This window comes from Pseudophryne corroboree, chromosome 5, assembly GCF_028390025.1.
Source record: "Pseudophryne corroboree isolate aPseCor3 chromosome 5, aPseCor3.hap2, whole genome shotgun sequence".
Lineage (NCBI taxonomy): Eukaryota > Metazoa > Chordata > Amphibia > Anura > Myobatrachidae > Pseudophryne > Pseudophryne corroboree.
In genome coordinates, this window is record NC_086448.1 from 661,636,902 (window position 1) to 661,654,984 (window position 18,083).

Here is an 18,083-nt window from a genome sequence, read left to right on the forward strand (position 1 = left end):
CCTCACCTGTCCTGGCCGTCGAAAACAAAGACTATGTCACCGCAGTCGTCCCTCCACCAACGCGTTTCAACCCGCACTCGGGTCTTCCTCAAGGTGATGACCTTGAGGAAGACCCGAGTGCGGGTTGAAACGCGTTGGTGGAGGGACGACTGCGGTGACATAGTCTTTGTTTTCGACGGCCAGGACAGGTGAGGAGTACAGGGAGCGATCCGGAGCGCAAACTGGAAATACATCTTTCTCTTCACCCCTCAGAGTTTTGCGTACTCTGGGCTTCTGCTGATCCCGGTAGAAGACTTCTTTGAGAAAAATCCCTGGAGGAACTATATACCGCTTTGAAATACAACGATTAAGGGAAGTCCACAGTATACACTTAGGACATAGAGTTAGCGCCTGTACATCTATTGTAATGCAGAAGGGTTTGAGACCGTGGTTTCCAAACTTTTTTGAATCACGGCGCCCTAGAATATCAGAATTTTTTTCACGGCACCCCTAGGCCAAAAATTTCATATTGAGAAATTTAGAAAGAAATATTACATTAAGTAGATCGTGTTTATATGTCATTCTTAGGGTCAGTTGTGTGGTAAGGAACAAGATTTGCTTCTGTTTGGCCACATATTTTATGACTGGCAGCCATCAGCACTGGTTTTGCCTATTATATTGACCATGAATAATTTGAATTGGTCCTGGACCACCAACCCAGGGCACCCCTGCAAGTGTCCCGAGGCACCCCAGGGAGCCACGGCACACAGTTTGGGAACCTCTGGTTTGAGAGTTTTATTATGCTATAAAAAGTAAGTCACAAAATAAATCACACCCACCCCATACATAAATAAAGTTTAATTCCCTTGTAGAAAACAAAAACAAAATTGTGAAATATTATTCTTCTAATGAGGTAACATACTGTAATTCTCAGTATTGAGTGTATTTTACACAGCAGCACTCAAGGCCAGTGCTACAGTACATAAATTACACATTATCACTCCCAAGTTGAATTGATGGAGCAACCTACTGTATCAGAAGAGTGTCACATATTTAAAACCATTTACCATATATGTGAGTAGTTGGCCAATTAAAACTTAGGATTTCTTTTTTTTTGTGTGAGTAGCAAAACTTGAATCCTAGATAGCTGCTTTTTGTTTCCAGTGATTACTCCAGCACTACTATAATCTAATTACACAGGGATTCTCAAACTCAGCTCTCAAGACACTCTAACAGTCCAGGCTTTAAGGATGTCAATGCATAGGTACAGTTGACTTAATTAGTATTGTACATCAATCAGTTTAATTATACCAACATGCTCAAGCATGGAAATCCTTAAAGCTGGGACTGTTAGGGTGCCTTGAGGGGCGAGTTTGGGAAACCCTGATCCAACAGAGAAACTAGATACTATTCTTAATGATTTAGATTTTTCCCTTAAGTCAAGGTTTGTCCAGGGAAAAGGAACACTTTAATTATAGATTTGGTGATGAGCTATAAAAGCAAGAAAAGACAGATCTATACAATAAATATATCAATAACTACATGTTTTATCATATAGACCCATAGATTTAGGAAATCAATAGTTAGCACTGAAGTATGTTAAAGGGTTTAGTATGAATTACCTACAAAATAACAACGGTCAAAATACCAACAGTGTCAAAATACCGACAAGGTCAAAATACCAACAGTTAAAATGTTGACAGGTCAAAAATTTGACACAAGTTCTTTATTGTTTTTTGGAGTGTATGATGACATAGGTCAACATGGACACCGTTTAAGTGTACTGCTGCGCTCACTGTGCATATTCCCCCTCCAGGTCCACTGGGATGGTAAAGTATGAACAAGTCGGTTTCAATGAAAAAAACATGAAAAACTTGTGTTGACTTTTTGACCTGTCGACATTTTAAATGTCAGTATTTTGACCTTGCCTGTATTTCAAATGTCAGTATTTTGACCACATCAGTATTTTGACCTTGTCGGCATTTTGACCATCGGTCAATGGTTGTGTCGGTATTTTGACCTTCAGGATTTTGATTGAAGGTAAATTGACCACATCCCATGTTGAACACTAAAATCTATGTTTTTTTTTGTTTGGTGTTTTTTTCAATTTGGAGGTAGTATAGCTTTTATCCACAATGGCTATTTTTAGAATCCAATATATGAAAATGTATTTTATTATCTGTTGTATCTCACGTCATTTTATAAAGTATTTCCTTTTTCTTAAAAAAAGAACAATTGCAGTGAATAATTGTATTTCATTTTGTTCTTGTTAATGAGAAAAAAATAATTGGACACTTCAATGATTAGATTCTTGTTAAAGTGAATTTTATGTTATTGGCTTTTATGCTACCAATCTGCTAAAATTAAAATTAGCATATGCGGCAAACATATTTTATATCTAAAAAGAACAAATGTGCTCTTAATGGCAAAACTAACGTAAGTCGTTTGCAAATATTAATTGAGGAGATCCAGGCATTTGTGTTGCCCTTTAATATGTTTTATATTTAAGACAAGATACAGACTTGTATTGTAATTTGTATGGCATCAGATATAACCTTTTATATCGCTGAAAATAACCACATAATATTACCAAGCAGAGAGTACCATTAATTAGATGATGCTTGTGTGGGTAACCTACGCTCAGCTGGAATAAGCCATATAATATGAACGTGTGTATGTTAGAGAGTATGTAAATGTAAAAATAGAAGATAATTAATGCAAAGAAATAAAAATCCCTGTTATTCAGTACTGACAAATGGAATTGTACAAACTCCTTAATCTATATATTATATACAAGTCTCACTATCTACTATCATTTTCCTGGATATTTTTTTGTCATGTACACACTCTCGGCACGCAGCACTTTTATGTTGCTGTTTCCACCTTCAGCATTTCACACAGGCTAAAGGGTCAACAACAGCCCACAGGCTGTACCAGTCACTGCCACCATCTGAGAAAGTAATTGACAAATTACAGGTATGGGATCTGTTATCTAGAAACATGTCATGCAGACTGTTCCAAAAACCACAAAGACAAAAGTAAATAATTGGTACTGTCATAAAATGTCATATACACAGACCTGATTGCCAAGTCCCTCTAGCTAAAGTCTCTGAGGAGACATGCTAAACGAAGAAGAAAAAATCAAGGAAAATACAGTATATGGAAATATTTAATGCATTTTAGGTAAAGCACTCCATGCTTTTCCTATATGGAATGTTTCTATACGCTGAATCCCAGGAATTCTGGATAATAGTTACCATGCTGTTATGTATTCTCCCACAGGTGCAATCTAATAAACTGTTATCTAGCATTGAACAATTTTATAACACACATAGGCCCTCATTCCGAGTTGTTCACTCGTTCTTTTTCATCGCATCGCAGCGATTTTCCGCAAACTGCGCATGCGCAATGTTCACACTGCGGCTGCGCCAAGTAAATTTGCTAAGAAGTTTGGTATTTTACTCACGGCATTACGAGGTTTTTTCTTCGTTCTGGTGATCGTTGTGTGATTAACAGGAAGTGGGTGTTTCTGGGCGGAAACTGGCCGTTTTATGGGAGTGTGTGAAAAAACGCTGCCGTTTCTGGGAAAAAAGCGGGAGTGTCTGGAGAAACGGGGGAGTGTCTGGGCGAACGCTGGGTGTGTTTGTGACGTCAAACCAGGAACGAAACTGACTGAACTGATCGCAGTGGCAGAATAAGTGTCGAGCTACTCAGAAACTGCTTAGAAATTTCTATTCGCAATTTTGAGAATCTTTCGTTCGCAATTTTGCTAAGCTAAGATTCACTCCCAGTAGGCGGCGACTTAGCGTGTGCAATGCTGCTAAAAGCAGCTTGCGAGCGAACAACTCGGAATGAGGGCCATAGTTTTAACACACTAAAGCAATAATTATTCCCTAAGATAAACTTGATTATTTATTTGGCAGCATAATTAAGTAGAGTAAGCATGTATCTATGTGATCGGACCACCTATATCTATCTGCATAAGGATATAGCTGTCATTATTATCAGGGCATGCTTGCACCAGCCCCATATCTGTTACAAGAGATCTTACATAGACTATACATAGTGTACAATTCCTTCTACATGCCCACAACATACCCTCACTCAACTTTGCCTATGTACATATTAGAGATATGCGGCGGGCACTTTTCATGTTTTGTGTTTTAGTTTTGGATCTGGAACCCCACTCGTGTTTTGGATTTGGATAAGTTTTGCCAAAACCACCCTTTCGGGCTTTGGTTTTGGATCTGGATGATTTTTGAAAAGAAACATAAAAATAGCTAAAATCACAGAACTTGGGGGTAATTTTGATCCTACGGTATTATTAACCTCAATAACATTCATTTCCACTCTATTCTGAACACCTCACACCTCACAATATTGTTTTTAGGCCTAAAAGTTGCACCAAGGTCACTGTATAATAAAGCTAAGCAACACAAGTGTGCGGCACAAACACCTGGCCCATCTAGGAGTGGCACTGTAGTAGCAGACAGGATGGCACTTAAACTAGTCCCCAAACATCACATGATGCAAAGAAAAAAAGCGTTGCACCGAGGTTGCTGTATGACTAAGCTAAGCGACACAAGTATGCGGCACAAACAACTGGCACATCTGGGAGTGGCACGCGGTGGCTGAATGTTGAAAGTGTCCCGCAATTTTTTCAGGCCACCGACAGCATCTCCTGCATGCCCCTGTTATTTCTCAAAAAATTCTGCACCACCCAATTAATTGTATGTGCAAAACATGGGACATGCTGGAATTTGCTCCGATGTAATGCACGCACAATATTGGTGGCATTGTCCGATATCAAAAATCCCCAGGCCAGTTTAAGTGGGGTAAGCCATTATGCAATGATGTCCCCCAGTTTCCATAAGAGGTTGTCAGTGGTGTGTCTCTTACGGAAACCGGTGATACACAGCGTAGTCTGCATAGGAACGAGCTGGCATTTGTGAGATGCTGCTACTGGTGCTGCTGCTGTTGTTGCTGCTGGAGTCAATAAATCTACCCAGTGGGCAGTCACAGTCATGAAGTCCTTAGTTTGCTCTGCTCCACTTGTCCACATGTCCGTGGTTAAGTGGACACTGGGTGCATCCACATTTTTCAGGACACTTAGGACACTTTTCTTAATTTCCCTGTACAGTCCGGGAATCGCTTTCCTAGTGAAGTGGAATGTAGATGGGATTTGGTACCAGGGACACACTACCTCCATCAATTGTCTAAATCCCACTGCACTAATGGTGGATACCGGATGCACGTATAACACCAACATAGCTGTCAAGGCCTCAGTTATCCGCTTTGCAACAGGTTGACTGCTGTGATATTTCATCTTCCTCACAAAGGACTGTTGGACAGTCAATTGCTTAGTTGAAGTAGTACAAGTTGTCTTCCGACTTCCCCTCTGAGATGACGATCGACTGCCAGCAGCAACAACAGCAGCGGCAGCAGCAGCAGCAGTAGGAAGAAGTGGTTCTTGCTCTTTGCCTATTTTTCCTCCAAATTTTTGTTCTCTATTATTTTTCTGGAGTTATATAACAATATGCAGCACAGGAGAGCGTACCTCTACACCACACAGGGCAAACCCTGTAAAAATTATTTGGATTAAAAATTAATAACCCGTTTATTTGGAGTAAGTAACATACAGCACAGGACAGCACCACTGAACTTATATGCAGCACCACTGGACTGGACTTATAGGGCAGTATCGCTGGACTGGATTTATACGGCAGTATCACTAGACTTATACGGCAGTACAACTGGACATACAGTATATGGCAGTATCACTGGACTGGATTTATATGGCGGTATCACTGGACTTATACGGCAGTGGCACTGGACTGGATTTATACGGCAGTACCAGTGGATTTATACGGAAGTACCACTGGACTGGATTTAAATGGCAGCACCACTGGACTTATATGGCAGTACCGCAGGACTTAAATGGCAGTACCACTGGACTGAATTTATACAGCAGTTAAATTGGACTTATTCAGCAGTACCACTGGACATATACAGCAGTATCACTGGACTTATATGGCAGTACCACTGTGCTCGATTTATATGGCAGTGCCTCTGGATTTATAAGGCAGTATGACTGGACTGGATTTATATGGCAGTACTACTGGACTTATACGGCAGTACCACTGGACATATATGGCACTATCACTGAACTTATATGGCAGTATCACTGGACTGGATTTATACGGCAGTACCACTGGATTTATACGGCAGTACTACTGGACTTATACAGAAGTATCACTGGAGTTATACGGCAGTACCACTGGACATATACGGCAGTATCACAGGACTTATATGGCAGTACCTCTGGACTTATATGGCAGTACCACTGGACTGGATTTATATAGCAGTATCACTGGACTTATACGGCAGTACCACTGGACATATACGGCAGTATCACTGGACTTATGCGGCAGTACCACTGGACTGGATTTATACTGCAGTATCACTGGACTTATACGGCAATACCACTGGATTTATACGGCAGTATCACTGGACTGGATTTTTACGACAGTATCACTGGACTTATGTGGCAGTACCACTGGACATATACGGCAGTATCACTGCACTTATACGGCAGTATCACTGGACTGGATTTATACGGCTGTACTACTGAACTGGACTTATACGGCAGTACCACTGGACTTATACGGAAGTACCACTGGACATATACGGCAGTATCACTGGACTTATACGGCAGTACCGTTGGACATATACGGCAGTATCACTGGACCTATATGCAGTACCACTGGACTTATACAGCAGCACAGGGACACCACCACTGGACTGATGCAGGACAACACAGCACCACTGGACTGGACTTATACAGCAGCACTGGACATATGGCAGCAGAGGACAACACCACTGTGACTGGAATGATGCAGCACAAGACACCACCACTGGACTGATGCAGCACAAGACAGCACTGGAATGACACACAGAGCAGGTCGCTACACCACTTTCCTGCACAGACAGACACTAAGGAGAGAGACACATCCTCTCGCTAGACTCTCCAGGACTGGAGTGAAAATGGCTGTGATGCGCGGCTCCTTATATGGAATCCAAACCCCACGAGAATCCGACAGCGGGATGATGACTTTTTTTGCTTTGTTCTGGTTTCTGAGTCTGGTGGGAAGTCCCGAGCTGGACTCGGATCCGGGCTCAGGACATGATGTTCGGTTCTCAGAGAACCGAACCCGCTCCTCTCTAGTACAATTACCCCATTACAACATATGTATGCCCATTTATCTCTAAAAGACTGTCAGTACTGTAGATTGATGCACTCAACTCCAGAGCCTGCAGAATCTTAAAAAACCCTTTCAAGATCTGTCTACAAATGGTGAATTGCATGGAATTCTGAATTGGCGCCATAGTTTTAAAGAAACATGCTCTATCTTGATACTGTTATACCAATAATCCAAATGTTTGAAATAATTAGAGATGTGCGGTTCAGTTCTTCAGGAATCCGAATCGACCCCAGTGCAGGTTTGGAACTACTGAAGAGATCCGTTCCGAGTCCAGGTTCGGGCCTTTCCACGGATCGAAATTCAACATTTTGGATTGCAAAAATCACATGATTTTAGAAGTTTTTAAACATTTTCAAGAACCAAAACAGGAGACTGCAAGCACATCTCTAGAAATAATTTGTACATTTGTCAAGTAAAATTAAGTGACTGGATGACCAATTACTGTGCACCTACAGTACGGTGATTATTTATAGTATTCATTACCAGCCCCTAGTCTTTTTTGTAGTAGAAGCTAACCATCTGGTACTCTGGGTACTTTGTATCTCCAGACTCTTTGTGTGGCTACAGAAAAGTCCTGCTGCTTGCATAGTGAGGTTGTGTCATCTTTCTCACTTAACACATTAACTCTGTGCCTTCATTGCCTCCTTCCCCAAACTACCTAGGTGGTCTTCTACTTAAGCAGAACATCCTTCTGCTATCACCTGCAGCTTGTATCATTGGCTTCAGCACTGCCCTCCCCTGGTAGCATTTTTGTGACCACTACACAATATCACCCCCTTCATCATTAAGTATATGCATTTAAAAGCTTAAGCTTCATCACAAAATAACCCTCACATTAACTGTGCTATAAATGTAACTCCATTTTCTTTATTATTATGAATATTATGCATTACAGTTAGGCCTATGGCCAATCTGCCCGTAGTTCAGGGGGGAGCGAAACATTACATATTATCCATGTGTTTGATATAAAATTGATTGGATATATATCTTGTGTATATACAAATCTAATTCACATTAATAACAGAAAAGAGATCCACATGAATGACTAGGTTCATAAAAAATGTATATCTTTGATACTTTATTGGGTTTATCTTGATTATACACATATCGTCATATACTACTTGGGCAAAAATGTGTTCATCAATCACGTACTGTATACTGTTTGTGCTTGATGAATATCTCAATCCAAAGTAATGGGTATTTATATGGGCATTTATATGGAGAGTGTCCCTTATTTACTACTATAAAACCTTCACTATTCTGGGTAGGATTTCCGCTAAATTTTGTAACCTGACTGAATCAATTCAGTAACAAGATCACCAGTGAGCTCAGGAATAACGTTAGGTGATAAGGTTTGGCTCACCATTTTATGATATATCTTGCTTTGTACATGGGAACACAATTATGCATAAACAGGAAGGTACGTTCCCAAAAATATTGACGCAAAGTTGAAATCACACAATTCTCCAGAATGTTATTGTATGTTATAATATTCTCTTCACTGAAACTTCGGCACTCAGTGGACCCATACTTAGGGCTTGTTGAGCCTACTGCTTTGGTTCATAATTTGCTTCAGGATTTTATCGAGAGCAGATTGGTTATTCTATAAAGGTTTTTGTGGATCATGAATAAAAGAATATTGCATATACAGTATATATTATGTCAACTACAAGTTCTCTTTTTGTGAAGCTGAACTGTCTAGGAGCAACTACAGTACATCTTAGAAGTTCTAAGATGTAGTTGCTCCTAGACAGTTCAGCTTCACAATAACAGAACTTGTAGCTGAAATAATAAATATTGTTTCTGCAATCTTCTTTTATTCTTGATCCACAGATTATTTATTTCTCCAGCTGGGGCAGAATGAATTGTATATTTTGCCGAGGCACTATGTACTATTAAGTCAGTGTGACCACTATTATTCAGTTACTATAATTATTAGCTAAACATTTTACCAGCATTTACAATTTACCTGGTACTCCCTACAGAACTAGACCTGTTGCTGTGTAGCACTGGGCTTTTGCAGAAACTATGGTACAACCAAATGCTTGCTCTAATCTGCCTGTAGTTTCAGGGGTTTAAAAAAAAAACTTCAGTAGTTTGTGTTTTCACCCTCCAAACCAATGGATAGTAAATCCTTTGAGATGAAAAATATTGGTGATGTGTAGTGTTTTCAAAAGCACCAAATGACAGGCCATTTAGTAAAAATTCTTCCCAAAAGTTTCATACATCAAGACATTTTGGACTGTTGTCATTTTGGATGAGGATAATTGGGAAATACTGTAAGACATACTACATAGGCATCAAAATCCAGGTAAATTACTCTAATAAACGGGATACGGTCATTAGGTCGGTAGCACTTAAGTCGACAGTCATTAGGTCAACCACTATTGCCCGACATGCATTAGGTCAACAGGGTCACTAGGTCAACATGGTCATTAGGTCGACATGTACTAGGTTGACAGTTCAAAAGGTTGACATGAGTTTATAAAAAAAATGTTTTACATTTTTGTACTTTTTCATACTTTACGATCCACATGGACTATGATTGGGAACGGTAACATGTGCCGAGCGCAGCAGTAGCGGAGCAAGGCACCTTGCCTGAAGCATGGCGAGCAAAGCGAGCCATGCGAAGGGACACGGTGTACTAATTGGGGTTCTCGGTCACTTTACGAAGAAAACAACACCAAAAAAAGTAAAAAAACTCATGTTGACCTTTTGAACTGTCGACCTAGTACATGTCGACCTAATGACCATGTCGACCTAGTGACCCTGTCGACCTAATGCATGTTGACCAATAGTTGTCGACCCAATGAGTGTCAGCCTAAGTTGTGTCGACCCAACGACCCATAATCCTAATAAACATAAGGCGTAGATAACATCTGAGAATGACCATACAACAATGTGTAGGGAGAATAAAAACAATACACATATGACTATATAATTTATAATTTTGAGTTGTATAAATATGATTAAGTTTTCTAAAAACTATATATATATATAATACTACTTAAATCAACAAATAATAATAATGATAAATGATATTGATAATAAACAGCAAATCTTCATTTTTATTAATGTATATAATTTACAGGGATGCGGTCACATGACCGGCGGTAGGGATCCTGGCTGTCAGAATGCCGACACGGGGATCCCGGTCACTTGCAATGCCGACGGTCGGCATGTCGACACACAAGGACTATTCCCACCATAGTGTGGTAATAGGATCTGTGGCGCAGGTCCTATTCCTGGAGCCCCCCGCAAGGGTCTGCGTTGCGCTCACCCCCCCCCCCCGCCCACATTCTGGCAGCCAGGATCCTGGGGTCGGTATGCTGACCTCCAGGATCCCGACCGCCAGCAAAACAATTCCAGGCTAATTTACATTTTTGTAACAAAGAGTTTTGAGGTCATTGTGGATTAAGGTAAATGAGTGTATTATAAGATATAATGTACATCCTATGGGCAATAAATGCATCTATCTCTAATATTTCTATGACTTGTTTTAAATACTCTTGCTTTTTATGTGGTAATGGATCTTCTTGTTGACCTTTTATTATCCCCACAATTTAGGAGTGCATTATTTCATATATTAAAATAAACTGTAGTTATTTTAAATGTATTATAACATTGCAGTCACATTTAATTTTTGTTTTATAATTAAGTATAATGGTGCTTTTAAACATTTTCCACCATAGTCAGCGATACATGGGACAGCGCTCGCTTTGATTACTTTATATCATTGTCTTTTCTTAACCACTGCGAATTGTTGATTTTCAGCTTCAAGAACTGGCACAGTTATATACTAACAGAACTTGTATCATTTATTTAGCTACCCATCTGGTGTGCAGTGCCTAGGGTAGTTTCATGAGACATGGTCAGCATTTGGATGCAGCCATCTGTTTTGTAAAATAGAATAGCTATGTATCATCCATTATTCAGGTCAAAATATTTTTTTTTGTTTATGATAGTTGATTGTTTTGTTCACAGCATCCACAAATGACATTTCATAATGAATTTTAAAACAGTTTTGAACTTTTGTTGTAGAGTGATTCATTTTTTAAAGAACTGGTACTAATAGTGGAACTACGGACAATAATATCATGCAACTGAAATAGAATAAATTTGAATTAAGTGCTTATATATATATATATATAAAGTATATATATATATATGCATACACACACATAAATACACACAAACACACACACACATCAATATCTTTATAGTGTACAGAAGTCTTATATTTTCCCTATAAAGTACTTTTTTTCACCTGTACAACTTAACACCTTGAAGACTTCCGCCGGATCCCGAAAATGCTACCTTATAATAACCCTCTCCAATGTTATCTTCTGTTAGATGGTGCTAAAACCTGCAGTGGTCCCATGATCGAAACACTGTTTCTGTTCATCTAGGAGTGTTGGCGGTGTTCTAATTGGTTGTTGTGGATTAAAAGAGGTAGGGAAAGTTTAGCCTATGTGGCGGTACTAGTATCTGACTACCTGAGCTCCTAAATTCTGGTTCAGTTTGTTTTGTGACTTTGCCGATTCCATTCTGTTTGCTCTTACCTTTGTAAAGTTTTGGATTACTCTGTCTGTCTATAGCCCCTAACTTTGGATTGTTTGACAGTATTGTAATTATTTCTTTGGCTTCATTTGAAATTGTTTTATTACTTAAATTGTTGTAGTTAATCTGGAAATAATTTGGTGACCATGGCCCAGTTAGGGAAGGAAATAGAGATATCATCGGGATCCATCTACTTGATACTCCGCTAAAAGCTTTGTCTGAGCAAAGGTTTCTGCACACTGGTGCCCCAACAACTGATTCGAGAGCAGAAGGAAGCTTGTTGTGACTTGCTGCCACAACATGCTGGCAAGGTTTGATGGCGGTTCCTCAAACTCTGTTCGGAAGATCATCAGTGGCAATGAATCCTGGATCTATAGTTTCTCATCCAAAGACCAAACTATAGTGTGCCCAGAGGATCCAAGTTTGAGGTGCACCACCATAGAAGTTCTGATGTGAGTGCAACATTGCCATGCAGATGGTAGCTGTTTTTGTGGCCATGACAGGTCAAATCAATACCGTACCAGTCGTGCAGTGGCGCACGATCACTGAAGAATGATACACCCCTTGACACTCCCTTTGGTTCTCAGTTGTAACCCCTCAAATAGGTTCTCTGCCCGTGGAGTTGACCAGGTACCGTCCAAGGAGGGGTATGACTCCCCAGGCTCTTGCAGCAAATATGGATCTATCTGCTATACTGGGTGCCTGTGAAGATCACTGTTCCCTAGTCCGTTATTATAATAGGGATGTTATGGCTGCAATTGATATTATCGCCCCTGTGCATATAAAACCTTATAAACCACAACGTCAAGCTCCCTGGTTTGACAACAGTGTTAGTGAGCTCAAGAAAAGGGGGCATAGACTGGAAAGATGATTGAGGAAGACTAACCTAGTAGATGACAAAATAAAACTAATAAAGCATAACGAAGAATATCAATCGACAATCACCCGTAAGAAATCACAGTTCCTGTCAAATGAGATTATGGCAGCAAACAATAGGCCAGCTCAACTTTTCCACACAGTGGAGATGCTTTGCAAGCCAGCATGACTGCAGACTGATGAAACCCTCTCCCAGGCAAGATGCAACGAGTTTGCCAACTTCTTTGCAGATAAAATATCCACGATCCGGGCTGGAATCTCCACAGTGCCATCAAAGGAGTGTCAAACGACAAAACCTGCCAATATAAGCCACCTGCCTTCATCGACCAGCTTTAACCATGTGGATGTAAAGGACATTGCTGAAATTGCTCAGATTTTGCATCCCACCACCTGTGATCTGGACCCTGCCTCAACCAAGCTTCTAATAGGTTGTATGGATATAATTGGACCTCTCTTTGCAAAAATTGTTCAATGCTCTTTGCAGACAGGCATATTTCCTAGACCCCTAAAGGAAGCAATTGTTAGACCTCATCTTAAAAAAACCCTAATTTAGATCCCGACTGCATGACCAACTACAGACCGGTATCAAACCTTCCTTTTCTAGGAAAGGTTATTGAGAAAGTGGTTGCAAATCAACTGGAAACCCACCTGACAACCCATGATATCTATGATCCATTCCAATTAGGATTCAAGAGAAGACATAGCACTGAAACAGCCCTGGTGTGTGTGTTAAATGATCTTCTGATGGCAAGAGACAGAGGTGACTGTTCAATATTAATCCTTCTGAATCTCTCTGCAGCCTTTGATACCATGGACCATGGGCTTCTGATTGAGCGACTGATACATTTTTGTGGACTGGATGGCCCAGTCCTAAGCTGGTTCAAATCATTTCTCACAGGCAGGTCATAGAGAGTATCGTCTGGATATACTCATCACCATCAGTGCCATTGCCATGCGGTGTCCCACAAGGTTCTATACTAGCCCCCATGCTTTTTGCAGTATACATGCTCCCGAAGGGTGAAATAATCAGGCACCATTGGCTAGTCTACCACTGTAATGCAGATGATACACAACTGTACTTGTCCTTTGCTCCGGGCGCTGAGAAACCAATAACAACCCTAAATGGCTGTCTAGGTGAACTCCAGGAGTGGATGAGTGCCAGTTGGCTGCGACTGAACCCGGATAAAACAGAGGTCCTTATGATAGGACTGCACTATCAAAGGACAAGACTGCAGCATAGCCTACCAACTGGACTTACACTCAGGGATTCAGAATCACAAACAACTGATCGTGTGCGGATTCTTGGCGTTGTCCTGGATGGTGGCTTGACACTTAAATATCGGATATCAGCCACAATCAAATCCTCATTCCTTCACCTGAGGAACATAGCCAGAATCAAGCACTTAATTCTATCAGATGATCTGCCAAAAGTCATCCATGAATTTGTATCTTCTCGATTAAACTACTGTAATGCCTTCTACCTTGGTCTCCCAGCAAAAGAATTGCACCGCTTACAGCTGGTGCAAAACACAGCTGCCAGGCTGTTAACCGACCAGCCCCGTTGTAGCCACATAACACCCATACTCTACTCCCTTCACTGGCTGCCTGTAAGATGGCGAATCATCTTCAAGATTGGCTTACTGAGTTTCAAAGCACTACATGACCAGGGCCCAAGGTACCTAAAGCAGCTTCTGACCCCATACTGCTCCACTCGATTACTGAGATTTGTAGATGAAGGGCTTTAGCAGTACCTAGAATCTCCCGTAATTCATCTGGGGGTCGAGCTTTTAGTCATGCGGCTCCGACTATACGGAACTCACTTCCCCGTACAGTGCGATAGAATCCTTCAAAAGTAGACTGAAGACTTTCCTTTTTACTCAAGCATTCCCATAATTGTCCCTTTAGTATCTACATGCTTCTGTATTTTATGAAAAGCTGTTCTGTACTTCATTATTTTCTGTACTATATTATGCTATGTATCTGTTAAGCGCCTTGAGTCCTATTGGAGAAAGAGCGCTATACAAATACAATTATTATTATTATTATTATTATTATTATTATATCATGCCTGCCATAAGTGGTAGAAGACCTCTCCAGGTGCCTTCCAAGAACTCACAATTGTGGTGCCCCTCTCCATCATGTCAATGCACCTACTCACAAGTCCAGAAAAGTGGTAGATGTTCTGGCCCATTAATGCATCCAGGAGCTTGGTCATCCACTGTACAGTCCAGACCTGTCCCCCTGTGACTTCTTTGTGTTGTCACAAAGAAAGCACAAGATGAGTGGAATTCATTTTGAGTCATCAGAAGTTAAGAGGAGACCATCCAGCATGTGTAGAAGAGATACCTGCTTTGTACTGGTCCAGCTGCTTCACCAAGTGGTTTGAGCGCATGCAACTTTGCATAGACTCCTCTGGCGAACACTTTGAAAAAGTATGATGTTCACTTTGTTTGTAAATATAATACTTTTTCTGCATCCAGACACTTATTACAACATTCTTCATTCAAATCACTTTGGTTTTGGGCAGCTTAAACAATGCAGCGTTAAACCTTTTGTTATATTCAACTCCAAGAGCCAGTACTGTATGTCATTTTTCTCAGACTTTAGGGTTCTGATGCCCTTTATTTATTGCTAGTCTACATTTATAATTCATGAACATTCATTAACATTAATAGTCTTAATCAAAACTCTTGGAAAATAAAGACTGGACCTTTATATATAAATACAACCAGTATAGAGTCCCTGATGAAGTAGAGTTATTCTGTGAAACAAGTATCCTAGATAATCTATTTCTCAGGATTCTCAGGGTTTGCTAGCAAGAAGATATTGTTTCTGTGTGATATGATGTGAATTTAGATTTTACCTCCTTACATACAGTATGTACGGAAAAAGCCTGTCATCACAGCAGGAGCATCTCATAATTATAAAAAGGCACTAAAAGTGTTAAACAGTGCTTTAAGATTAGAGACAATCAACAGTATATACTGTAGCAACATGTAAGTAATAAGCAATGTGATTAGTAAAAGCTGTGAAACACTGTAAATAAAAGTAATATAGTATATTCTTCTTAGATCATTACACTCACAATTACTATTTATTTACATTTTTAAATGCTTATAATATATTTCTGTAAGTGTAATGTGCTGTTTTTCTCTTTTGGTGTTTCTTATGGGTTTTTTGGGGGGGTAGAATTACCTTGAATTAGTTACTTAAACCAAAGAACATTTAGAGGCTGATTCTGAGTTGGGAACAAAACCGAAATTAAAAAGATTGTTCAAAGGTGCAAAAAGAAGCTTTTTATAGACAGAGAAAAAGCAGCCACCTCAGGGAGTCTTGCACTGTATAAAAGTATCCACAAAGATATAAAACACAAATATAGAACAAAGGGGGCTCATATTAATCAATATACCAAGTAAGTAGGTAATAGAAAACTGATTCCTTCTGTAAGACAATTAGACAAAATCTATTAACTATGTAAAACATACCCATACATTTAACATACTGTATACACAACAATTAAAAAAAAATAATAATTGTTCACCTGAAATAGTTTAAAAGCTCTTAGATTTGTAGCAACCTCTGTATCAAAATATATCCTTGTCAGAAAATGTATCACAGACTCATGACAAAACAAGTATTTCCAATAAAGAAACAATCTCACTATAAAATATCTGTGTTCCATACTTCAAAAATAAATTGTTGACCCAGTGGGATATTTTATAAGTAGTAGTGTCATTTATTGTTGGTAAACATGAATTTTACAAGGAATACAAAAGTCCTAAAAGGCTGTTATGTAGAAATCCCAGCAAAACAGACCTCATTACTGCTATATGTCTTTTGTAAATGAACTGCAGCGTGGGAAGTAATGAATAGTAGGCAAGTTAATTACCAGATGTCTCTGCACAGGGATCCTCACTGTCACCGATTACTTGTCTAAATATATAAAAGGCTAACACTGCTCCTCACCTCTGTGGTGCCACCGGCAGCCACTGGAGGGCACCCATCAGAGCTCTGTTCAGGACATGGACACACACACAAACACACACACCCTATGTACACTGCACCCCCCCTATAAACTGCCCATATATACACTGCATCCCCATAATCTTCCATATTCTGCACCCCTACCATATACTGCCCCTATGTGTACACTGCACTCCCATACTAGTCCATATAGTGCCGCCTGTATACTGGGTACCCCTCTCCTCCATATACTGCTCCCACCATGCACAGCATACTCTGTACTTCCACCTCCATATACTATACTGCAACTCCAGGTTACTTGGCATCCAGGGACTCAGCAACAAGTAGCAGCAGTAACCAGGAAATGGATGCAGAAACCACCAGATGGTGCCACAGCGCTCAGAGCGGAGGCACCAGGGAAACGTATGGCCACTTACCTGAGGGGGGAAAAGTGAATCTGTCCAGCAGGAAGGGGTGAGACCCTGTGTGGGGTGAGCAATGTGGTGGCTGGGAGGAGGAGGAGGGGTCACTGCTGGGGTTGCAGATGATGCTAGCGGGAAGGAGTCAGAGAACCAGCTCAGTTGCTTATTATATACTGCATGCCGGTAGAGGGGCTGGGTTCTCTGCTTGTCCCACTCATACCCCACTATGCCCAAACACATCCGGTGTCCTTCACCCCCAGACAATATATATATATATATATATAAGGCTCCACACACACACTCAGCATGACAGATCCCTGGTTCACAGCAGCAAGAATCCTATGTGAGTAGCAACCCCCCCCCCCCTATAATCCAGCCCCGGTGGCCATCATTTTATTGTGCTTTTAACTAGTGACGTAGTAAATACAGTAAGTCCCCACATGCTGAAAAGTTCCAGAAATCAGGAACCAATGTAAAAACACTTGTGATGAATCCTCTGCGTGAAAGGAATGGGGCTGTGATGACAGCATCAGTGATACAATATGCCCACTCACCTCTGGTGTCCTGATAATGCTCTCTGCAAGATGATTCTGAGTAACTGTGCACTTTGACAAACCATGTTGCACTGCAGGAGAAGTGGCAGAAGTATTTGCATGTGTTTATTTAGCATCCTGAACTACAACCTTGTCTGGTTAATACAGATGCCGGGATCCCAGCATCGGTATTGTGGCTGGCGGTCTCCTGACCGCCAATCACATAACCGCATCCCTGCTGCTGCTGGCCAACTACCATCATGACCAAGGGAGACCCACATGATGACCACTGAGGAAAATGTCATTTTTTAGTGCTCCCTTCGCTAACACATTAAAAACAATTAAATGTCAGTGACATTTTTTTTACTAGACACTTGCTGCACCACCCACCCTTATTGCCACTGGGAATTCCCCCCGTGGGGAAGTTTCTTCTATTCTTGGGTGTGTGATGCTTGGCTGCAAGCCTATTGCTAACATGGAGTAGAAGC

General features: G+C 40.6%; 1 protein-coding gene across 1 annotated transcript in view; it reads left to right on the forward strand.

Moving 5' to 3' along the window:
• SNTG1 (syntrophin gamma 1) overlaps positions 1 to 18,083 on the forward strand; it is a 1,036,287-nt gene that overhangs the window by 193,005 nt on the left and 825,199 nt on the right. The window lies entirely within an intron of this gene.